General features: G+C 43.5%; 1 long non-coding RNA gene across 1 annotated transcript; it reads left to right on the top strand.

Annotated features, from left to right (window-relative positions):
- Window positions 1-22283: 22283 nt before the first annotated feature.
- LOC146867736 (uncharacterized) lies at window positions 22284-23812 on the top strand. Its single transcript, XR_014962134.1, has 2 exons — window positions 22284-22666; window positions 23378-23812. It is a non-coding gene; the product is annotated as an uncharacterized LOC146867736 (long non-coding RNA).
- The last annotated feature ends 2886 nt before the right edge of the window (window positions 23813-26698 follow it).

Genomic DNA, 26698 nt, shown 5'->3' with positions numbered 1-26698 from the left:
GGGGGAATTCCCTAAATCATGGCAAAGGAGCATTGTGATCCCAATTTTAAAAAGGGCTCTAGATCACTTCCAAGCAATTATCGACAAATCACCTTGTTGGACGGTGTTGGGAAGATCTTTGCAGCAAGTGTACTGGAACATTTGAAGGATTGGAATTTCTGATGCAGAGTGATCTCTATGATTCAAGCTGGGTTCCGACCAAAACACTCCATAACTGCTAACATAGCGGTGCTACAGACCATTATAGACAAAACTGCGGTGTCAAAACCGTGGGTCGTCTATTGTGCATTCGTTGACTTTACAACTGCATTTGATAGAGTAGATAGACCAACACTCTGGATAAAACTAAGACAATTAGGAATGCTCAATAAACCTATTAACATAATTATATCACTAAACACAGCAACATGGTGTAAAATACAATTGGGGAGAGAGGGGACTTACTCAACCAATAGCTACACCGAATGGTCTGAGGCAAGGTTGTCTTTTAGCTCCCCTTCTTTTCTCTCTCCACATAAGTGATCTACCTGATTGTTTTACATAAATTATAAATTTCCCCCCAAAGCTATCATTTTGTAAAATACACATCATGGTGTAGGCCGACGGCGTGGTTATACTAGATGTCACACCATTCGACCTACAAAGAAACTTTCAGGCTCTTACCAGATATTCAGAAGAAAATATTTAAGTCCCAACTATATTTAAAATAAAAATCTTTCCTTTGAGAGGAAGAAAGCAATCCACCAAATGTAACTGGTCACTAGGGGTAAAATCGTTAGAGGTACTTAATGAATATACAGACCTGGGGTGAATTTTTACACAAACATTGCAAAATTCCTCCTATTTTCAGCACATAGGTCGCAAAGCAGACACCCACCTTGGCGCACTGCAATGCTTATTTTCCTCTTCTGGAGAAGACACTTTTACTCCCTTTTACAGGTTTTTAGTTCTAAAATTTCGCCTATTTTATCGTATGCATTGGAATACATTCCAATAAAACACTGGCATCACATAAAAATCAGAGAAGGGAATATCCTTCATTAACTGATTAACGTCCATCAAGCAGTCCCTGTGCAAGCTCTACGCCTTGAGCTTTCTCTAGTTAGCTCGTATGCCAGAGCTATCACTAACATCATAAAATGGGCTTATAATCTCATACATGCTGATCAAGGAACCTTAAGATTTATATTAAAAATTGAGACTTTTAGGAACAAACACCACACTTTTAGACAGAATTTATTTAAAGCTTTTCACTTCTCAAATTGCACAATAGCACTTTTGAAATCTTGGACTCCTGCTCACTTGAGGCTTTTTCTGAACTACCTGACTCGGAGAATAAGTTAAGATCTCGACATTAAGCATTGCTCTCAACTAAAATATTATGAACAGTATGTAGAATCCATAGAATACAAACATCAGCAAAGTTATGTTCATTTTACCTTAGGGCATGGAGTCCGGCGTTTTATCTTTTTATTACGACTTGGGATTTTACCTTTAAAAGCATTCACATCCAAATGGAACAGTACTGAAAACACCACTAGTATCTGTGATTTATGTGATGGAGGAGTGCAAGATTTACCGCATGTCCTCATTGAATGCCCAAATCCGACACTAGTCGAGGCCAGACGACGGCATCTAAACCCTATCCGAACTAGATTAATATTATTACAGTTAAAGGCCTTATCTCTCTTTTTAAATTGCCGCTTGATGAATTTGTATGTCATACCCTGTTTACATTTTTAAAGAGCTTTTTAAAATTGTTTTAAAATGATTATCTTATTAATGTTTTATAACAAATGTATCTTTATTTTAATTTGTTTTTCTCAGCAGAGGACTAAATCAAATAAAAAATCTTGAATCTTTAATCTTGAATGGAAGATTCAATAACACAGAAAAGGGTGGGGACTTTCTATGAATATACATAAAATTGTCTTCCCCAATCAAATCTCTTTCTTGCATAGTCACATGATTTTCACGAATACCGACACCATCGCAAATAGTTAATAGTAAATATGTGTTTTGCACTTTTTGAAAAATACACTGTCTTCGTGACTTTTCCGCGAAACCGGAACATATGTATCGCAATAAATTGTGAATAATTTGTGCCGAATTTGCGATGATTTAAAAATGTTTTTAAATGTTTTATTTATCCACTGAAACAAATGACAATGAGTGACACAGAGAAATACAAACATGGGTGGTCTATTATCTATTTGTAGTATATCTTATGCAATTTTCACAATGACAAAATAGTAGCTAATTTGCAAATACAAAGTAACGCAGATGAGTACAATTTTACAGAAAAATTTAGACTCTGCTTAAAAAACATGAGAATTCAATCATATCCTTGTGTTCCGTTTATATAAATTAAACTTTAATGTGGAAAGTTTGCATTATGAACATAGCACGTGCCACAGGTAAAGCTCCTCTTGAGAAAAATGGAAAACATCTATCTTCTTAAGCTGGGCATTTGCCCAGTATGCAAAAAAATTCCCTCTAAAAATCCATACAAAAAAAAGATCTGAAATCCTTAACAAAAGTGAATGCATCAAAAATATATTGGAGTAAAATCTGAACTTCAGTGATGACTGAATTCTTTAATGACGTCTCCTTCTAAGAGCAGAGAGCATGAATCTGTCCTTTAAATGCACTAAGTGTGGAAGAGCACAAAACAATAGCATCACACACACAACCAGTCATACACCACAAGTTTACAAACCTATGCATCCAAATATCCAGAGCAACACTCACAGACACACACAGATTCTAACACAACCAGTGACAAAACCAGAGAGGCATTCACACAGTCACTCACAGAACCACTCAAACACCACCTCAGATAGCCACTGTCACACTCACATTCCCACAGTGAAATATTACAGGTTACAGTTGTTAATTCTTTTTGTTGAAAAACCTTAGACATTCACAAAAAAAACAAAGGTTACAAGGACATTATAGTTCAGAAATAGAATTACAAAAAAAACATAGAATTCACTGACATAAACCAAAGGTTACAGGGACGTTATAATTAGGAAATAGAATTTCAAAAATAACATAGAAATTCAATGAAAAAAACAAAAGTTACCAGCAATGTTATAGTTAGGCTAAGATTTCACTCATACACAACCAGAGAAATTTCGCAGTTATCTTTAGCTGAGCTAACTATAACATACACCCCCGCAATGCACTTCTTATGGCTTCACATATTACATCACTAATGACATGCTCAGCGACATCACAGATGACACCTTAAATGACATCATTGATGACATCAAATATGACTTTATCCACAGAACCACTCACACAACCTACTTACACCCCTTTATAACTTCTCATACTTCAAAAAACCTACACAACCACTCACATATGCCTTCACAGATGTTAATGTTAATGAGGTTTCTTGAGAACGCGAATACCCGGAGGTGTCTTGGTGCTATGAACTCAGTAAGCCCAGCCCAGTGTCAAATTCTGGAATAGCCAGGTTTTTAGCCCTTTCCTGAGGATGGTGATCGAGCTTGCACTCCTGAGCTCAGTTGGCAGCATATTCCAGTGTTTTGTGGTACCATAGAATAAACTACGGCCGCCCCAACCTGAAGATCGAATTCTCTGTACTTTCATGAGTCTAGCACATGTGGAGTGTAGGTGTCAGGCCGATTCATACCAGACAAACACATTTCTGAGAAAAGAAGCTCCTGTGTTGCTCAGTGCCTTATATGCTAAACATAATGACTTAAATTTAATTTGTTGTGCTACCGGGAGCCAGTGAAGTCTGTGAATCTCTTTAGTAACTGATTCGTACTTAGGGATGTTTACCAACAACCGAGCAGCTGTGTTTTGAACAGTCTGAAGCTTTTTTAGATATTGCTTCTGTATGCTCAGGTAGAGACCATTGCATTAATTCAGTTTTGACAGAATTAGTGTTGTTACCACAGTCTTTCTAGTGTCCAGAGGGATGTAAGGTAGGATCTTTTTTAATTTTTTATGAGAAAGTGGAAAGAAGAGATGATGGCATTAGTCTGGTATGAGAGTGCTAGTTTGTTATCAATCCACACTCCCAAATGTGTTGCCTTTTGTGCTGGTTTTGGTGGTTTACCCATCTCCATCGGCCACCAGAGGTTGTCCCATCTGGGTTACAGGTTACCAAAGATTATGACCTCAGTCTTTTCGGAGTTGAGTTTAAGACAATGTGTTCCCATCCATCTATTTATTTCTCTCATATAGTTCTGAAATTGTAGAGCAGGAGAGGCATGACAACTGTATGCTGCTACAAGTATCTGGGTAGCGTCAGCATAAGACGTCAAGCTAAACCCAAATTCTCAGATCAAAGGTGCAAGTTCCAAGACATAGACATTAAAAAGAGATGGGCTCAGAGAAGATCCCTGTGGAACTCCGCACGGGAGGACATATGGCTCCAATACCTATCTAACTTCACTGTTAATCTCCAATCATTCAGAAAAGAGGAAATCAGGGCTAGTGCCACTCCCTTGACCCCCACATCTCCAGCCGCTGCTGCAGAACATTGTGATCAACAGTATCATATGCGGCTGATAAGTCAAGGAGGACAAGGGCGGCTGTGCCCCCTCTATCCATCACAGCCCTGATCTCCTCAGTGGCTTTAATGGGTGCCGTTTCCATACTGTGCTCGTGACGGAAGCCAAACTGAGAATGATCGAGCAATTCATTTTCCTGGATGAATTGGAATAGCTGTTTATTCTTAAACTTTTCGAATATTTTGGCTGGGAGCCGCATCCTCGCTATGGGACGATAGTTGTTCGGGTTAGACACAACCAGGTTGGGTTTTTTTAACAATGGGAGGATGGAGGAATCTTTCCATATAGATGGGAAGTTGCCTGAGCTGAACATAGAGTTGAAGATTTCTGTGAGCTCAGAGCTTCTGCTATCTCTTTAAAAAAAACAGGTGGGCAAGGGTCAAAAGGAGACCCCGACTTAGCTTCTCTTATGTATTTTTCTACTGCCTCCGATGATGTTGGGGAGAAACAATAAGTGGTTTGGTGGGGGAGTGGGCTTATGTGTCTTCAAAAGCATTATAGTTCTCCATAACTTTAGTTTTGAAGGCTGCTGTGATCATATCACAAAACCTTTGATCACCCTTAATACCTACGTTCTTAGGTAGAGAGGCCTACTTGTCTACTACCCCAAATAATTATTTGGAGGAGTTTATAGCTTTCTTAATTTGCCTAGTGAGAAAATCCTTTTTCTCAACTATCAGTAGGTTTTTATATTGGGTTAGCGCAATTTTATAGACCTCTTTATCCGCTGTGTTCATACTAGTACTCAAACAACTACACACTCTACCATAGAGCCACTCACACATACACCCACTCACTCACTAACTCACTCACTCATATAGCCACTCATACAACCATTCACTCACCCATACTTCCACTCATGCAACTATTCACTCACCCATATAGCCAGTCACAGAGCCACATACTCAATCATACAGCTACTCACACACAGACCTATTCACCTATACGGATACTCTCATATTCACTCACCCATACAGCCTCTCAAAACAGCCACTCACTCAACCATACAGACACTCACTAACTCACACACACTACCACTTACATACCCATTCACACATCCATACAAGCACTCCCATATCCACTTACTCACCAATACAGCCATATACACAGCCACTTACTGTCCAACACAGCTACTTACACACCAACTCACTTACCCAAGCACCCACTCATTTACCCATACACCCAATTATATATCCAGTCACTCACTCATATAGCTATTAAAATACCCACTCACTCACCCATACAGTTACTCAAACACCCACTCACCCACCCATACAGCCATTGACAGAGCCACTCACTCACCCACACAACTGCTGGCAAACTCACACACACTTCCACCCACTCAGACACCAACTCACACACCCATATAACCACTCATACAGCCACTCAAAAACCCACAGATCTAGACATAATACCCCTCACTCACCCATACAGTCCCACACATGCACCCACTCACACACCTGTACAGCCACTCAGACATCCACTCAATCACTAATAGAGTCAGTAATACAGCCACTCAGCTCACAGATGTTAGAAATAGTATCACTGATTAGTAGTATATATAGTACTAATCTAACCTTTGTAGAAGGTTAGTATATATGATTAACACTCATAGACTCTTAGAAAACACTTGATGATGTCATCAGTGATGTCATTTGAAATGTTATCAGTGATAGCACTGACCATGTCATGAGTGATGTAATATGTGAAGTTATAAGCAGTGCATTGTGGTGACGTTAGTTATAGTTAGCTTGGCTAAATATAACAGCTGAATTTCACTGTTTTTGTATGAAATTTGAGCCTAACCATAATGTCCCTGTAACCTATGTTTTTGTTAACATGGCTATTACTATTGATTATCTTAACCCTCCTAATTCACTTAGAAATTGTTGGCTGAAATGTATTAAATGTTCTTTCAGCAGCCTCAGCACATCGTCTCTGTTTTTCAAACACTGAGAACACTGGTAAGAACGTTAAGAACAGGGTTAAGCAGCACTTTCCTAAACCCTGTATTAGATCAAAGGAGTCTTCTAAGCTTCCTAAACCTTGAGTTTGTGTTTTTGCTTTGTTGTAGAAGTCATTTGGTCTAGATTTATATTTAGCAGCTGTTATTCACCCATTGGAGAAGCATCACCTTTGTCGCTTCAGGTTTGGCTCAATTCGCTCCACCATTCTTTCCTTAAGGGGCGATAGAACACTCTTTACATCAGTTGTTGTCCGTGTGACAAGGCTTAACCCCAATCACTTTCGCACTTTATCATTTTGATTAATTTTAAAAATCTTTCTCCTTAAGATTTTTAATCCTGTTGCTTGAAACACACTGTTTTTCCAGGTTTAGGCCAACCTTAAAGCATTTACAGTTACTGCCTAATTTAATTGTTCGTTATGTGGCAGAGTTTTTTTTAAATGTAGGTTAGAGAACATAACTTGTTGATTTTTAACATATTGTATTTCATGAATTTGATTTCAATATTCTTTGTTTATTATATTGTAATAATTAATCAACCTGAATGTTGTCTGTGATTTATGATATTTGTATGTAGCTGAATACAACTTTTTTTGATTGATTGATTTGAGTGCCTTGTTAGGTTTTTGAGCCTCGAATCAATTTTATGACTGGAGAAGGAGCATACCTTTATGCACATTCATGATAGAGGCATTAGATAGATAAGTGAACAAGGTAAAATGAAGTGTGACAAAAAGGCTGTCTTGTTTGAAGTGATAGTGACATGTTGATTACTGCACAGCGGGACAAAAGGTGAAAGCTACACAAGTTTTGGCATTTTTGGAAGGATATTACTGGAAGTGCTTCTAATGCAAGTCACAAATACACTAGATACAATGATAGCAAGCATAGGAAAAACAAATGAGAAAATGTTGCTTTGTAGTTTGTAATTAAGTATCTTTTATACACATTACTATGAAACAGTAAAACTAAGGTGACAAGCTACATCAAACAAAAAGTTACCATTGTATTATACATTTTTAGAAGCAGATAAAAGTGTGCTTTACGACAAATTAAATTAGTCTTGCAGTGGGTTTTGAGTTGCATTACCATCTTAATAATTCAGATTGCTTTTATCGGCCAGCATTTGTGAGATACAAAGACTCCATGAAGGGAAAAACCATCTAGATCTCCAAGGGGTATGCCAGCCTTGGAGCTCCCTCACATTCAATGCCTCTGCTTGATCATTAAACAGTGTTTAGGGATCATCGTGAACAGACCCTACATAAAGTGGGGTTTGCATGACCCTGTACTGGTTCAGCTTCAACACTCCACTGAATGTGAATAAAACATTCTAAAAGAAAGTATGGATGAATGTAGGGACAGTGATTCCACAAAAAGCTACTCCCTGGGTAATGCTATCAATGCCCATGTATGGCCGTGACCTAGATAGGCAGTGAGACACACATTGTCCTTCAAATCAACACTCATCACAGTTGAATACAAGTGAAGGTGCGTAGACTTTATTAGCATATGTGTGTCAGTACCGGCAAGATAAGTGCCACAACATGCCGACCAATGCAGCACTATGTCAGAATGAGGAACGATGCCAAGAGCCGCTGTCCACTCTGGGGAAGTGCTACACCTTTCACAGGTGTGTGTTAACCTGCATTGTTGTCCACTCATGTATTCTGAGTCCAGGCGAATGCAGCCATGTCCACTGTTGTGGGATATGTGACCAGATCTCCAAGATGTTGGGACATGTGCAATGGGTTCCAATCTGTTGTGGCTGCAGGTACCTAGTCACTCGTCCATTTTCAACATGAGGTTGTTGTCGACTTCATCAAACAGGACAGCGAGTCGATCCATTAGCAGGTCCGGACAGATGTGCTGCGTTCACCCCCTTTCACCAATTAGCACTACAGCCCAATAGGGGAGCGGTTCAAAGTGGTCACTGCACACAAGGATTTGTGCAATCTCCCAGGTCCAGCTGCCAGAGTGTATGCCAAGTATCAAGGCATCCCATAAACAGGTATCACAGTGACACTCCTGGTCCTGGGCCAACAGGGGGCGCACACACATGTCAAAATCCAGTTCAGCTATTGTCCTGTTGGATAGGAAGACATCCATGGCAGGTGACGTTGGCAAGGCATCAGCAAATGTGATGTGGCTTGTTGGGGGTGGGGTGGGATGTGTGCGACTTTGGGATTCATGTTTGACATGTCTTGCATGTGGCAAATGAGCGGCACAGCTGTGTGTTACGTTGCCTCACAGCTGCTCCTCCCTCCCCCGAGCCTATTTACTTGTGTGCGCTGTGCGGTTACATCACTGGCACTCCAAACGGCACACCATTGTCATGCCTGTCTGCGCATGTCCACAAGCCTGACAACGACACTGTGATGTTGGCCGTTGAAGGTGGGCAGCAACGTGAGTGTACGTCTATGGTAAGGATAGGGCGGACACAGATGTAGAGTTCATGCCTGGTTGAACTTGCGCTGCGATTAAGGCTAGGCATTTGGCTAATGCTGCGGCAATACAGATACACACAACACTTGGCATGTCTGAGCCAAGACCCCGAGCAGTCTTGCGCTTCTTCATTTCTCCGTTCGTGCGAGCCCGCCCACTGGATGCATGCTACATTGCAACATTGTTGATTGCGGGCCGAGTGGCACCAACACTGCAACAGAGACACACGCATTAGTTACTTCCTTGTCCAGGCTAGAACAGAACCACGCCCAGAGCCAGCCCCTGGCAAATTCTTCACACCCCTGTGATGGACTGGCGTATACCGGCCCAGCCCACTCAGCTTACGCTTACAGGGGGGGGGAAGCTACATGACCGAGGTCTTCTCCACTGCCTGAGGTAACATGGTTGCATCAACTGTCCACAACACTACCAACACCAGCAGGATATGTCCACATGGACATGTCTGTGCTCTGCGTACTGAAATCTGTCCAGCACATCACCACCACACTTGGCATTGTGTACATTTTTATTCATGGGTGACTTGCCTCCTTCACACATACTTGGTTCCCACATCTCTCCCCACATTCTGCAATTGTGTGGCTGAGGGTCCATGCTGTTTTCAGAAGGTCAGCTGTCTTGTTCTGCGCTGCCTCAGTGGTAGTCTGGAGGGGTTCGGAGGGGCCTGGGGGTGGTGGAGGTGGGTGTTGCGGCCCTCTTGGGTCTCCGAGCAGCATGATCAGGAGCTCCATGACATGTGTTGGTCTTCAGATGTGGCTCTGGGCTGGGCTCCCTTTCATACTGCAGATTGTCGTCCTGCTTGACACCAGTAAAAGGCAGGTGTTAAATGACTGCTGCTAATGCGCCTTATCACCAGTTTTTGGTTCGCATGGCAGATCTGGCTGGTCATTGAGAATATCGCGAAGTGGTGTTTTCGTGTGTTTTTGCACAGGAATGCCTACTCTGCATATTATTACAGTTAGTTGTCGCTGTCATACGTGGCAATGTTTTTGCGGCTGCTATTGCTGGAAAACTGGCAATATCGGCAGTTTGCACCAGCTTGAGAATGGGGCGATAAATCTATCGCCACTTTTGCAGTGCTAAAGTGCCGATAAATCGGCAATAAGTCCTTGAGAATACGCCCCCTTGTGTCTTACTACATTTGTGTTTCATGGATCCGAAGTTAGCATGTATCAGTACTGCTCTAAATAAGTTTATTAAAAATTAATTCTTTTTTGCAGCACAACCACATCCCAAAGGCTGCTATCCATACATGCTGAGGAAAAAATGTAACAGCAATTTTGTTCTCCTGGTTTAGTTGCAGGCTTTTGATTTGAACCAGTGCTTTTTGTAGATAAACATTTAATTTTTCAGTCTCAGATCCTAGTTTCAAATTAATTTTTTCCAATTTAGCCAATAGCAAAAATGTCCAGATGTCAGTGAAATTTTCCCGGGATGTGTCATAGCGTTCAACCTCCACATTACTTGCCATCGGCCATTGCCATCAGACAGCGCTGGGCTTAAGCCCGGCACACACTGCACATTCACTAATTATACTATGATGCCGGTGCTCTCTTCTCTGTCTCTTTATTGCACGCTCCTTCATTTTATGTATCGTTTTCTCTTTTGCAGATTGCTCTAAAAATTCAAAAAGTAGTTGATCAAATTAAATAGATTTGAAAACTAAAAGTCCCAATCTTAACCTGCAGTTAAAGGCGCTTTCAGATTTTTAGGTTAGATTTCCAAAAACAGATGGCGTTCGATTATAATCATTATAAAACGTCTCGGCAGCTAGTTGCTCTTTTAGATGTAGGGGTTATGGCAAATAAAACTAATTATCTTAATCATAAGGCGGTAAAAAAAATCTTCAATAATGTATTTTTTAAATCAATCGTTTAAATAAATTAAAAGAGAGAGCACTAGGTGTAACAAGAACTGCAGCCCATGCTAATACCACTGACGTTTTATTTTCTTTTTTTACCCAAGTACTAGCAATGGCAAATGGACACATGGAAACATGTATCGTTTTCCATGGAAAGCCTAAATATTAAGGTGGGGAGATCAGTCCTTGCAACAAACACTAACGCCTCCTTGAAGCTTTTATAGCTCAAAAAAACACATTTTATGTGCACTGCAGCGCACAGAACACATGCAATTTGCTTCAGAGTTTGTCTGGGCGTAGGAATTTGTAAGGCAAACTTATGTTTCGGGTTCAACTCCCATGCTAGACTGCACGTTGGTGAGAAGCTGCGCAGTCGTGAGAGGCAAACGTTTAAGTTTGCAAACACAAGCGATGATGACAGCAACTCGCCATATTTCATTAAGTAGGACTATGTATTGTTTTCTCCCCCCTGTCGCAGCGCACCGCAGCAACTTTGGTAGTTGCGCTGCATTGCACCAAAAATATTAAGGGACAAATTTACAAGCCTTTGCGCCATTTTTAACATGGGAATAATGACGCAAAAGTGGCGCAAGGGGCTTCTAAATCTGCCCCTATATTTGGGCCGAGGAGGATGATATCGAACTAAGGGGCATATTATCAACGGCCAGCGATAATTATCGCTGGCCGTACTTAGCAATAACTTTTTTATCACAGGCTATCTCTGGAATGTATCGCCCTGGTAGCGTGTTATTAACAACACGTTTCTCCAGGGCGATAACATTCCAGAGATAGAGAGGTTATCTCAGTGGCGTCACTAGGGTTGGTGTCACCCGGTGCGGGTAACTCATGGTGTCACCCCCTCACGTCTTACCGCATGGACCTCCTCCGCTCCGAGTCCGCCAGTGGACACAGTTGGCAAATAACGTGACCATACAGAATCCTTAGTAACGTTTGTAAATGTAAGTCCTATATTTACAAAATGTGCCTGTTAACAACAGTGTGATAATGATTCATTAATCAGGTTGTACAGTGGGCTACCTGCTAGTCAACAGTTTATTGGAATTTATAATATCATAGGTATGGTACTTTTTACTGCTGTGGTGTTCCCACTATCCATCAACACGATATATCAGTGGTCGAAGTGGGGGAAAAAATGTAGGGGAACTGTGGGCGGAGAATCAAAGGGCGGGAATAACCCAAGGATTGGATCAGTGGGCAGAGCCAGAGGCATGGCCAGAATGCGCAAACATCCCAATTTTTTGTATTTGTTTGGTTTCACTGCCCAGTTTTATCAACCAATGGATACACATGATTATTTAAGGTTATAATGAGTTATTGAGAGTAAAATGTGTTCACAAAGTGGGATATGCTTCTAATCACAGAATGTCCCCAAATACGATAAAATGTGGAAGCACAAGCCATTTGTCTCCGAGCCATGGAGTTTCTGTCATCAGCACTTCTCCCTTTACCAAAACAGCAGTTCAAACATGAATTGCTAAAAATCCTAGTTTGCAAATGTTTTCTAAATAATAATGGCTCTGCCATATTTGCCTCATAATGCAAGATCTGCAGCATGATCTCACCATTTAAATTAATAAATTGTTTGTTGCTCAAACGTATCAAAAGTTAATAAAAAATTTGACTTGTGTTGCTGCGGAGTAGATGACAGTTAAAAGCTCACTGTTCTATGTTAGGATTTTAACTTATAAACTGCAAGTAACAAAAGGATCTCTCTGACAAAAGCAGTAGCCCACTGGCCTATTTACATTATGTGCACTTTGTGATCTGCATGGTACATGTTCTTTGCAGCAGGTACATTAACCCTCTGAGCTACCTTTCCATGAGTCAAATCTTCCATTAGACAAAAATCCGATCTCTCTCTAGGAAGAACATTAATCACCAGAGTCATCATGACATTTTTATTGTTGCCGAAAATTACTGGAGGCCAGGAAGGAGGCAGCAAGCGCTTTTAAAACCATAATATACTTGCAAAAATGATGCCTCCACCGAAAGTGAGCACCTGGTGCGGTCACACCGGTTGCACCGCCCTAGAGCTGGCCCTTCTCAAGGGTCCTGTGATCTCAGTGACAGGGTCACTGTTCTAGGGTGTACTGCTTCATAGGCCTGCCGCAAAACTGGAGGTGAACTTCAGTATGAATAGTGGTGGACAAGCCTTGAAGGTTAACCTACACTTGTCATGCTAGGGTCCACCTGCTGGTGCTACGACACCGGGGCTTCTAATGTCTTGTGAAGCCTTCTAAGGTCTAGCATGAGATAGTGCTCTCTCAGGAGAGTGGTCTGGCGGACTGGTTATTAAGGCTGAACCTGGTTCCCCAGTTCCAAATTCAGCAGCTCTAGCCATAGTGCCACATCCTCTCCCCCACTGAACACCATACTGCCCCACTGAGAAAAACTCAGACTGCCTTCAACTACAACCCAATTGTTGCCAGCTATAAACACCTGGATGCGGCTCAATTTAAATTACACACTGGGCAAGAGCAATATGTGGCCTACAAAAAAAAGTGACAGCATCCTGGAAAAAGCAAACAATCATAGGGAATGCAACATTTTGCAAACCATGTGAAATGTAAGCAGGAACAACATGGTTACCTTAACGCTTTTACACTCACTGTTCAGAAATCAGTGAGTGCTTTTGCCTGAAAAGTTAAGGACATGACAACAGAGCCCTGAATGGACCCATTTCAATGGCCATTGCTTATATCCTTACAAAACGTAAGCAGTATGGTAAGAAAAGACAACATCCCTAGATACAGAGCAGCAGTACAAATTTTGTTTTTCAATCCTCACATTGCAGTACCTCCAGGATTGGTGCACTAGCTCCAAGCCCAGGGAAAACAAAGCCAAGACAACAAAAATAGCGCTTCACTGGCAAACTCTGTAAAAGTGGCGCTAATGTGTTTGGGTGTGAAAAAAATCAATCTGGACAGTTTGCTACCACTCTGTCTTACTTTATTTAGTTATTTATTTTTCATATTTTTAAACTTTTATTCCTGATGCTGCATTTTGGAATTAAATGTCAGAAAAATACGACATTGATTTCCAGCAAAAGTGATTTTCTTTTTTGGATCCATTTCACAGGGAAGCAAATAAAAGAAAGGAGAGGAGACAGTGTGCACTGCGCACAGGCACGTCCTAGGTTGCTCTGCGCACACGGGCCCCAGGGCCGGCTTTAGCGCTGGTGGTGCCCTCTGCGACAATGTTTGTTGGCGCCCCCCCAATGACCACCTCCACCACGGATTCTCTCACTAGCACCCTTTAACAGTGACCAAGTCACCATAACCACACTCTCACAGATGCATTGAATTAGTTATATAGCGCCACTCATACCAGTGTAGGGTGTCCGAGCACTTTGCATCACACACACATTACACAGAGACAATCAATCATAGGTGTGTAAATCTGTGTATAGGAAATGATACATAAACCAAAGGACTGAAAGTGTAGGAGTCACATGTCATCCATACTGGTAGGCAGTATAGTGCTTGGTGTGGAGAAGCACAAATGCAGAGTCGAAAAAGAAACAGCATAGTTGGGAGTTTTCTTTAATAATAAGAATCTATTTCTAGCCAAATTAACCCTTTTTGCAACATTAATCAATGTTCTAATAATGTATATTTTGAGGTGTGTATGCAGTTCTAGGATGAAAGTTAATAGCTCACTGTTGAATATTAGGACTTTAAGTTATAAATTGCAACAAAAGGATGTCTCTTTTGAAAGCAGTAACCTGCTGATCTGCACTCTGTAATCTACTTGGCACACGTTCTTTGCAGCAGGCATATTAACCCTCTGCACTAACTTCACCTAAGTCAAAACCTCAACTTTACAAAACACTGATCTCTCTCCAGGAAGATAATTAATCACACCAGTTATCTTGACATTTATGTGAGGCCTGGTAATTGCTGGCGGAAAGAAACGCTGCAGCAGGTGCTTCAAAAGCGTAATAAACTTTCAAACATGGCGCCCCCAGGAAGCCAGCACCCGGTCGCACCGCCCTAAAGCCGGCCCCTGAGGGGCCCTGTTGGTGTCACCCCACTTGAGGGTGTCACCCGGTGCGGTCCGCACCCCCCGCACCCCCATAGTGACGCCGCTGCGGTTATCTCCGTTTTGCAGGGAACATCGCTGGTTTTCCAGCGATGTTCCCTGCAAAACGGTGATAACCTTGCTGATACGATCCTGTGTCCAAACAAATCTGTAGGAAAGCATTTTATCGAGCTTTTATTTTGACATTAGTGTTATTCGCAGCCTTATAATTAGAATACAAATAAAATGATTAGTGTTTTAGAAAATAATCAATCTTTAAATTAGGCGACTCCAAAACAGTATTTCCAGTACTAAGCTTTTGTTTTCCACATAAGGCATTTATTTAAATATTCCACTATGCCATCGTATAAAAATATGTTCAAAAAAATATTCATGACAAAGAAAAGATTTGTCATTGTGACATAACGCTGCATGTTAACCCTAAATTGAATGTTACATTTATTTGGTGACTTCCATAGGATTGTTATTAACTACCAATATTCGAATGCAACTAATACAGTTGAGAAATACCCAAAATAATAGTGATACATAAAGATATATATATTTTTTTATTATCTTGCATTCCGTGGTGTAACGATAATGTCCAGTGTAACATAACGACATTGAGATATCCAAACGCTAATACCAAACAAACAAAGATGAGTGCTAAGATGTTTTATCTTCTGAGATGTGGGACCCGCGCACCTTTGCAGCAGCCAGCAGTGAGTTCTCAAAGGAGAGACTCCATCACCCAGAGTGCCTTGCAGCCCACCGCGCTCGGAGGCGCCGTCATTGTTTTGTGCGCCCGGAGTCACCGCTCAGCGGGACCCGCGCACCTTTGCAGCAGCCAGCAGTGGGATGTATGATGCGAACTCGCAAACGTTTACATCGCATCCCTTTACATCAGGATCTTAACATCGCATGCACACGTACAACGCAGTCTTTCACCACGCAAACCATTACTTAGCATACGCATTCAAAGACATGCAAAACACATTTACAACGCACACAAACACCCCGCATGGTTTAGCATCGCGATTTTTCCCCAAATACCCCCCAACATAACACACACTCGCCTAAAGAAAAAAAGGTACCCTACACTTCCCTAAACCCTAAGGCCTAACCCCTAATACACTACGCTAAACACACTGCCCTAAACCCTAAACACTACACTGCCATCACAATCCCCAGCCACTGCCCTAAACCCTAAACACTGCTCTAAACCCTAATGTCCAGACACTGCCCTAAACCCTAATCTCCTAAACTTTAAGCCCCCTTACCTTTTTCTCCTCGCGTTGACCCGGTGCTCCTCCGCCTCTTCCCCGGTGCTTGTCCGTGCCGCCCGCCTCGCATCCCTTACACCACATACGATCTAAAAGTGTATGCGTGGTGAATGCGCATGCGGTGTAATGGTGCACAGCGTAATGGTCTGCGTCCTAACGTCGCTTGCGTTGCAACGCTTGCGACGTAAATGCATGCGTTGCAATGGATGTCTCCCCCAGCAGTGAGTTCTCCAGGGGGAGACTCCATCACGCAGAGTGCCTTGCAGCCCGCCGCGCCCGGAGGCGTCGTCATTGTTTTGTGCACCTGAAGGCGCTTAAAACCCCTCGCGGCTCCCGCTCCGCGGGACCGGTGCACCTTTGCAGCAGCCAGCAGTGAGTTCTTCAGGGGGAGACTCCATCACCCAGAGTGCCTTGCAGCTCGCCACTTCCGCAGGCGCCGTCATTGATTTGTGCGCCCGAAGGCGCTTAAAACCCCTTGCGGCTCCCGCCAGGAAGAGGCAGGTCAGGGCCACCCCCCTTGTCTCAGGCTTTTTGCCTGAGCTCGACCTCCCCTTACAGCTGTTTTTATTGCACTCTTGGACTCCCTGTACTTCCAACGAACTAAAGGTACTGGAAAAATTGTTTTACCTGGTGGCCCAGAAAGCACCCAGGCTTGTCCCATAAGGTATTGATTATCCATAGGCACTGATATACTGGATTGTGTGAGAGTTAGTAGGGGTTTGTACTGCTCTAACTAATGTTATGGGATCTAAAATTTTCTGATCTCATCATATAGCATTCATCTCTGCACTGGGATGTGGGGAGAACGCTTGAGATAGATCTAGACTGCCTGAGATAGATAAAATATTTTATTTTATTAGGCCTCACTACCTCTAAGTCTGATGGCAAGTAGAATTACTGTAATAGATCCCATTGCCGTAGCCCCTGTTCCCCTACCCCTCTAGAAATTTCGGAAATAGTTGTGCAGGCCAAAAAAAGGTTAGGACTCTGTCCCAGAGGGCTAGCTAGAGGAGTATAGTTTTGCAGTTTCCCCCCAAAGTGCCCCTTCCTGTAGTTCAACCCATAGATAAAGGCAAGGGCTTGAGGCAACAACATCTAGAGGGATTGGTTGAACCATCGTATTGTGTTCTACCGTCAAGCAGGCCATGTCAACTCCAAGATCTTGTGTGTAATTCTTCCACTAGTAATAGGGATTCAAGAGCAGCAGGATCTATTTTATAAGGAGATAGCTTGGGGGTGTTAGGACCCAGGTATATGGACAGAGGGGAGGTGATTCTGGATGAGGGGTATACTCCCAGGTTGAAGAATGGGGTGCCACTAGGGATGGGAACAGTCATGGATGGAGTGTATAGGAAGTTGAACCCTAAATGTAACTGTGACACAGTTTACCTCACAGATGTCACCAAATCCCCAATGGGAAGGCGTGAGGGCCCAGACTCCCTAAAGAACAAGGTGACCCATTGGTTTAGAGCAATTCGGCACTGCTATTCTATCATCAGAGATGATATAAAATATGTTGGAAGGCTGAACAATCCGGGGGCAGTAAATGATACTATTGTAGTTAGATTTGCTGATGAGGCCATAGTTTCAGGGCTTTTGTCAATTGATTCCCGTACTTTCCCCCCAGCAAACACCTCTATCTCTATTAGGTACACGCATCCATTAGAAGAAGGGGCAATCCTGCAGAGAACATCTTGGGAGGATCCACGTAATGGCCCGTGTGGGTCAGATAGTCCCCAGCAGTGACTGAAGATGGATAGCACTTTGTCGCATAGATGCAGACAGGACCACTCCCCTCCCCTTCAGTATTCCTCGCCAGAAACAAATTTATTGCTTACTACTACAACGTGTGGCGTGCCTAATGCTACAAATGTAACTCCTGGCATAACCCTGAATGTCTGTTTAGTTGAAACTTGGTGTCCTACTGCTCCACCACTCAGGATTCTGGTCTGAAATGTGGCTGGGGTTTCTAAACTATTGTCAGACCCCGCCTAGTGCACATTTATTGATACCTTTGATATAATTTTGCTACAGGAAACTTGGAGTCTGTCCGCTCCCCACAGAAGCGGCTTTTCCACTTTTGATATTGCTGCTATTAAGAAAAAGCAGGGTAGACCCTCAGGAGGCTTACTGGTCTGGGTGAGGAATGCTACAGGGTCTAAAATTAAGCACCTGCATGTAGATTCGCATGATATTTTGGCGCTGAAGCTGACTCTATTTAGTGGTTGGAAAGGCAAACTTTTATAATGTGTATAATAGGGGGGACATTGCCACAGAAGAAACCACTACTCTACGCATACTGGACTATGCATTGTCTAAGTACCTGGATAACACCCCCGCCATAGTGGCTGGCGGCTTTAATTGTACATTTGAACCTCTTGCTTTGACTGCCCCAGATCTGACTGAGGACTGGGATCGGGAGTGGTCAATCCCGCCACTAAATTTACCGAAGGTAAAATGGATGAAGAGAGGTGGCTAGATGCTTGACCTTACGCTGCAGCATGATTTGAGATCAACTAATGGAAGAACAAGGTCAGATTTAAATGGGGTATCCACTAGGAGAAGGGGTACCCCAATTTAAATACAGGGAGAGCAGTAGGGGAAAAAGTCAATAACTCAAACAGAAACAATGCTCTACCTATTCATATACAGGTGGATCAAATAAATCTCACTAATAACTCACCCATTATTGGTTGTCAACAGCCACACCATTGGAAAGAGAGCACACAAACAAATTTAAATTGTGATTAAAGATAATGTTTTTCTCTTTATTCTTTTTGTTTGATAATTTTGTTGATAGGTCTACAGAAAACACATGTGCTCAGAATAAGCAAAAAGACAGATTTTTTGGAAGGATATATACATGGGGGAGTTGGAGGAGTGTATAAACAATTAAATAACAGTCATTCTCATCAAACAACCCATATTGCCCGTCCGACTCGTATCCAGTCTTTTTACCGTACGAATCGTACAAGTGCCGTACAAACTGGCAATCACGATTCGCATGGTGAAAAGCCCATACGAGTCGCATTGGGAATGATTCCCCACACGTCCTCGGGTCGGAAAATGTGTCCGACACCTCCCCGGACGATTTACCGTACAAACATGAAAAGTGAAGTCCGACCGCGGAATTACGCTCCATCCCGTGCGTCCGATGTCACAACCGTATGGTAAAAACACCGTTCGCACCGAACTCCCATTGCAACCATGGAGACATGTGCCCGCATACGCGCCGTACCCCCCCCAGCCCCCGTGAGTACGCGCCGTACCCCCTGTGTATGTACACCCCTGTACGTGTCGAACCCCCCGTGTATGTACGGTGCGTACCCCCCGTGTATGTACGGTGCGTACCCCCCATGTATGTACACCCCTGTATGTGTCGAACCCCCCATGTATGTACGGTGCGTACCCCCCCATGTATGTACGGTGCGTACCCCCCGTGTATGTACACCCCTGTACGTGTCGAACCCCCCCGTGTATGTACGGTGCGTACCCCCCGTGTATGTACGGTGCGTACCCCCGTGTATGTACAGTGTGCACCCCCCGTGTATGTACGGTGTGTACCCCCCGTGTATGTACACCCCTGTACGTGTCGAACTCCCCGTGTATGTATGCGCTGGGGGTTCGCTCCGTACATACACGACGGGGGGGTTCGACACGTACAGGGGTGTACATACACGGGAGGGTACGCACCGTACATACACGGGGGTTCGACACGTACAGGGGTGTACATACACGGGGGGGTACGCACCGTACATACACGGGGGTTCGACACGTACAGGGGTGTACATACACGGGGGGGGTACGCACCGTACATACACGGGGGGTTCGACACGTACAGGGGTGTACATGCACGGGGGGTACGCACCGTACATACATGGGGGTTCGACACGTACAGGGGTGTACATACACGGGGGGTACGCACCGTACATACACGGGGGGTCGGCGCGTACATACACGGGGGGTCGGCGCGTACATACACAGGGACTGGGGGGGGGTACGGCGCATACTCACGGGGGCTGGGGGGGTACGGCGCGTACTCACGGGGGCTGGGGGGGGTACGGCGCGTACTCACGGGGGCTGGGGGGGTGTTCGGCGCGTACCGGGCCCCCAATTCCACTCGCATCGCGGCGTACTTCGCTTTTGTGGCACTTTTCGGGTGCCGTAAAAATATTGCCGTCCGGAGCGCTGTCGGTTCGAATCGTACTTCCTGGTTCGTGAAACGCGGCCTGAGAGCGTCCCGACGTCACGTCGGCGCTTTCCCCGGATCCCATTTGTATGTATCTTTTCATCGGTCGGTGTTTTGTATGACTCGTACGGAAATGGTGTTTCCGTGCGAATCGTACTTGCATGTTTGTAAAGTTTTACAACCGGGTACGAGTCGGACGGAAAAAATCCTCCGTCCGACGGTTCGTACCCGGTTTTTCCAGGATCGTAATCGGCACCTTTGTCTTTTCAACTGAGGAAACCCAACTGGCTTTTTTACATTTAAATGCTTCTTATCCTTCGAACCAAGTATTGATGAAATTGTTCCCTCTTTTGCACGGAAGCTTTTTTTGCAATTCCGTTATAAAACACTTCCTACCAAACTGTTCTGTTCAAAATGGTCGAACAGCACTACTTTTGGTGATCTCTGACCGGCATGCCAAGGAAGTTCGGAATCTATTGTCCATTTACTTTTTTTTTGCCCGTCCTACTGGCTACTGAGGAAAAAATGGATTTTCCCGATACGTACTCTAATAGAACGTGGTCATTACTTAGAGGTGTTAAAAGCTCTGTGCACTGATACTAGACAACCCATTGTGTTTGGCCTTTCTAAATTTTGGCATGCACTCTGGATCAAGCGAAGGAAACTATGTGTTTGAAGTCTTCTGTTGCCCATAAGGAATGGCTTGTCCTGAACCCTTTTGTAATTAATTAAGAACTTGTATCTATTGGCTCTGTATCCCAGCACACTAACAGGCACATGCATCAAACCTTTTTGCGATCGCAAAGGGTGCGAATCGCAAAAATAGGCCGTTTGCGATCGCAAAAGTCAGTGTTGAAATGCATCAACTGTATATTTGCGAAAATCCATTTTTTCGCAAATATAAGGAATCGCAAAACATTCTGCGAATCAAATAGCGAATCGGTATTAGCGTGTCCCAATTACCGAATCGCAAACAACGAATCGCAAAATGTATGCATGACAAATCGCAAATAGCGATTTCCATGAAAATCGCAAATTAGCGATCGCTAAATAAGAAGGATCACAACCAGGTGGTAATCATGAGTGCAAATCACAGACAGGTGAAAACCAACTGAAACCCATTTAAACACACCCAGAATGAGCCAGCACTGTTCACAATGGCAGGGATTTACCTGATGGCGAGGAGGATGAGGCTGCAGGCTGCCGCACAGAGACGGAGGCGAATGAATGAGCGCATCTTCAGAGTCCGCATAACTTTGCTAGGCCAGCAAGAGGATGAGATATACGACAAGTATAGGCTCAATGCAGCAATGATCCATGACCTAATCAATGAATTGGACCCCATAATGCAACGACAGACACGTAGGACCAATGCCATCCCAACGCATGTGCAGGTCCTATGTTGCCTACACCTTCTGGCGTCAGGCAGTTTTCAGGGGGTCATTGCTGTTGCGGGAGGTGTGTCACAAAGCGCACTTTCAAGAATATTGAAAGCATTCCTTGATGCCATGATGGCCGTGATCGGGTCTCATATCAAGTTCCCTACCACCGCGCTTGACCTTGCAAAAACCAAACAGGAGTTCTACCAGATAGCTCGTTTCCCACATGTTTTGGGTTGTATTGATTGCACCCACGTTGCAATATGTCCCCCTGCAACACAGGAATATATATATAGAAATAGGAAATCTTACCATTCCCTCAATATTCAGGTTGTTTGCAATGCCAAAAACATTATCACTGACATTGTTGCGCAATTTCCAGGGAGTGCACATGACTCTTATATCTTCAGGCAAAGTGGCATACACACCCGTCTTGTCAGGGGAGAATTTGGAGAGGGACATCTGCTTGGTAAATATGTGTTATAGTTTATCACTGTCATTGTACGTATGTCAATGTGAAGCTGCCACTGACTCTTTGCTCCATTACATGTAGGTGACAGCGCATACGCCTTGCGTAATTACCTAATGACGCCTTACCTCAATCCCACAACTGCCAATCAACAGAGGTACAATGCAGCACATATTTCGACAAGGAACATCATAGAGCGCACATTTGGGCTGTTGAAGAGCCGATTCAGATGTCTACATAAGACCGGTGGAGCACTGAAGTACAACCCTGAACAATGCTGCAAGATAGTAGCGGCATGTGCCATGCTGCACAACATAGCGACAAGGGGAGGAATGGACATCGAGGTGTCTGACAGCGATTCGGAGGATGGGAACCAGCAAGTGCCACAACACCATGCAGCACAAGGGGCAGGCGCAGCAGAAGGGCGTAGGAGAAGATTTGACATCACACAAAATTATTTCTGAGGTGAGTAATGATGACACAGAAACTGACTATTGCTATCAGAGTATTCTTTAATTAAATAAAATTGCCATGAGTGTTCAAGCACACTTGTAATCTGACCAGTGCAATGGACATAAGTGGTTTGCAAATGTCAATTCACTTGTCACTCTGTGAAAAGTCAAATCCAAATAAATGGTTACGTCACCATAGTGGAATGCACTTGTACATGCCAGTCTAGCGCTTTTTCCCACGAACACCCAGACGCCTGTCAGACCCAGCATTGTCATCCGTTATGTTGGAAGCGGCGGGGGTACTGCTGCGTGTGTTGCGTCTTCCTGCAGTGCGGACTGGAACTGCCACACTACTTAGGCTTGAGCCACCCTCACTACCCTCTTCGGGCGTGGAATTGTTGGCCGCAATTGTGGAAGCATTTAGCAAATCAACTGCATTGGTGACCTGGTCCAGTGCTTTAGCCACATCGCCGCTCCAATGGCACATTTCAGTTTGCATGGTCACAGACCTACGTGCCAGCAGTGCAGTTGTCGTGGCCAATCTATTGTTTGATTTAGCAAACATTTTCAATTGCAGCATTAGTTGACGATGCTGTCTCTTCTGGGATACATTTCCCTCATGCATCACCTTGCTCAGTTGCTGCACACTTTCTGACAGTACTGCTATGTTGCTAGCCATCTTGCCAACTTGCAATTGTACTAATCGTGTGTTTTTTGTCTGCAGGCGCTGCATACGGAGCATCTGTCCCTCAAGACCACCCCAGACATCACTTGGTTGCTCCTCCTGCTGTGTCCTGAGTGCTCTTCCTCTCCTACGCCGGGCTCTGTGATTAGTTCTGGGGACCTGTGGTTGTGTTTGTGTGATGGAAGTTGTCTGGCCATGGCTGCCACCTGGTGTTGCATCAGCCTCATCATCTTCACACTCCATGGTGACTAGGGATGGAACAGTAGCCCTGCGTGACTTTGTTGGACGTGAGGGATTTATTTGCACCACAGGTGTGTCCATCTGTTCACCTGCGCTGGTGTCCTGCATGTCTGGGGAATCGCTATCCACATCTTCTACACGTTGTGCATCTGTGAGGTGAAACAGTGCAACACTGTATTATTTCATGTCTGTGATATTAATTGCACAGTAATAAATTTCTGCCTTTGTAAATGATTTTATACTCTATTAAGCTTTTTTGGGTTGTTACTCTGAGATTTGACATTTTAACTGCTTGACCTGACTACATCTCCCATAATGCCCCTCACCTACTGAATGCATTGTGTACTGGATGTTCAGGGTCTGCACTTGGGCTGTGCTGTGGTCGAGTTCTACCTTTACATTTTGTAACACTAAGAAAACATACATTCATCTTACCTTCAGATGTGTTTGCTGCTCCGGACGTGTCCAGCTGGGTCACACCAACAACAGCTTCTGGCTGGATGGTGGATTCAATCAAGTCCTCCATGGGAGTGTTCCCAGTGTCTGTTGGTGTTCCCCCTCCTGTCTTCTTTGCCTCCTTCAGGCGGTCAGCTATGCGCACCTTAGCCCGACTGCGCAAGTCGTACCATCGTTTTTTGAGTTCTTCAATGGTGCGGTGTGTCACCCCAATGGCATTGACCCTGTTTTGGATCCGGAGCCAGATTTTCCTTTTCTCCTGCTCTGCCACTTTCAATGATGCCTTTCCAAACAGCTTGTCATGGCTGTGGACTACTCCCTCAATGAGGGTGTCAATTTCTTTTTCTGCAAATTTAATTTTGCGTTTCCTGCCTGTTTGGCTCTCCTCTGCTGTTTGTGAGGCTTCCATTTGATATCACAAGTTTTTCTTCTGTCTCTGTCACACTCCTGTTCTGCTCCCAGAGCCAGCTCCCTCCTCTCCCTGACACTGTGCACTGGAAATGAGGCTGGTGCTGCTCACTTCCTGGTTGTGATGTCATCAGGATGCATCAAAAAGCGACTTCGGTATTAGCGATTTCGCTAATTGCGAAATCGCTAATAGCGAGTTCGCAAATGCCGAAATCGCAATTTATTTAGCGATTTTTAGCGATTCGCAATATTCTCGCAATGTTTTTGTTGCATCGTGTTTTGCGAGTCTTTATTTGCGATTCCTTAAAATTCGCAAATAAGGACTCGCAAACTCTCTTTTTGATGCATGTGCCTGTATGCACTTTAATTCTGTTCAATGAGACTTGTTATTGGCTGCTACTGCACGTTGCACTTTTTTCCTATGGAGTTTTAAATTGTGTAAATTGTGTAATTGTTGTTAGTAACTTTTTATATTGCCATCTCATTATTGCTGTACATTTTGGTTTCTGTTGTGCTGTATACTTTTCAGGATCCTTGTGATCGTAATAAAGTTACTGACTGACTGATTAACTACCAATATTCGAATGCAACTAATACAGTTGAGAAATCCCCAAAATAATAGTGATACATAAAGATATATATTTTTTTTATTATCTGGCATTCCATGCTGTAACGATAATGTCCAGTGTAACATAACGACATTGAGATATCCAAACGCTAATACCAAACAAACAAAGATGAGTGCTAAGATGTTTTATCTTCTGAGATGTGGGACTTTTTATGTGCGTCACATACTCCGTCTCGACAATAATTAATTTCTATGATTACTGTCTTCTCAGCTCCATGCAATTGTGTGTATTTCTACAACACCAACAACAATATGTAACATTTTGGAATAAAAATTAATTCTTCCACCTGTTAATATTCAGCTGGCGCTCACCTTTTTATTTTAGAATAGTTGTTATTGCTAGTTCATAAAGCAACATTGTAAAATATATATGTGTGGGAAAAGAAAAATGTAGTATATAAAAAGCAATAGACAAGAAGAGGATCGAAAAAATATTAGATCCAGAAGAAAATAAGAAAAAAAGGAAATTAGGGGAAATAGATTAGAAGGAGGGAGTGCAAAGAGAGAAAAGTTGTGCGAGGTAACCAGTATGAATATGATTTAACTTTGGGAGATAAGGTAGAAGATGATACAGTGTATATTCGATGTTCATTGCAAACAAATTCCACCATGTAAGTACAGATACCTTAGAAAAGTATTTCCAACAAGAACGTATTACTTAAAGGCATTTGCAATGAGAAGGTCCAACAACAGAGGTCTAGGAAATAAATTGTCAATTTAGGTGATTAAGAGCTGAAGAAAACATTGTGCAATGTAAACAAAATATTACATTGAATTTTTAAAAAACATTTAGAGTCTTATTACGGCTTTGGCGGTTTTCCAATATGACTGCCTCCACGGTGGTCCCAGGAAGTCTGCCAAGGCCGTGGTGAGCCCACCCGCAGTATTATGAGTTTAATCTAGGGTGGGCTGGTGGTGCGGTTGTGGCCTCGCGCAGGCAGCTGTTTTAGGCTCATAGGAGAGCCTAAACAGCATATCGCTGCCATGATATTACCTGTGGCATGTTCCTGCACAGTGTGGCATGCATCATTTCATGCATGCCACACCATGGAGAAATTAGGTTGCAATTGTAGGGGGGCACAACCCCCCCCCCCACACACATGCACTCCCAGGCCCAGATTCATCCGGGGGCCCTGTTACGGCCCCCTTACCTGCATATCCACCATCCTTTTCGTGGAGGGGTCCCTGCCCTTAAAAGGGTGGTAGATATGCAGGCCATAATATACTTGGCGGTGCCGGCATCAGTACCACCAGCATATTCAGGCGCTTTGCAGACAGCGGGATCCCTAATCCTGGTGGAATCAGTGGTCTTGTGGAGGTCCTACTTTCACGCTTCTAATACAGCAGGTGGACCCACCAGGGTGGTGGCGGTCTTTCCGATACGGCAAGTACGGTGGTCCCAGGACCACTGTACTCATAATAAGGCCGTTAGACCAAACTGAAGAAAAAAAAGTTTGAACATGTCAACACTGATAGACCATATGAACAAGAGAAGCATTATATTTAGAGCAGGACCAGCATAGAGGAGAAACGGAGGAGTCATCATCATTATCATCATCATCATCTTTATTCGGTAATATATATGACCATAAAAGTACAATACAATTACATACAAAGTATCAAAATCA

The sequence above is a fragment of the Triturus cristatus genome, chromosome 1_2, assembly GCF_964204655.1.
Source record: "Triturus cristatus chromosome 1_2, aTriCri1.1, whole genome shotgun sequence".
NCBI lineage: Eukaryota > Metazoa > Chordata > Amphibia > Caudata > Salamandridae > Triturus > Triturus cristatus.
The sequence above is the reverse complement of the archived record's forward strand: the minus strand, read 5'-3'. Positions and strand labels throughout refer to the sequence as shown.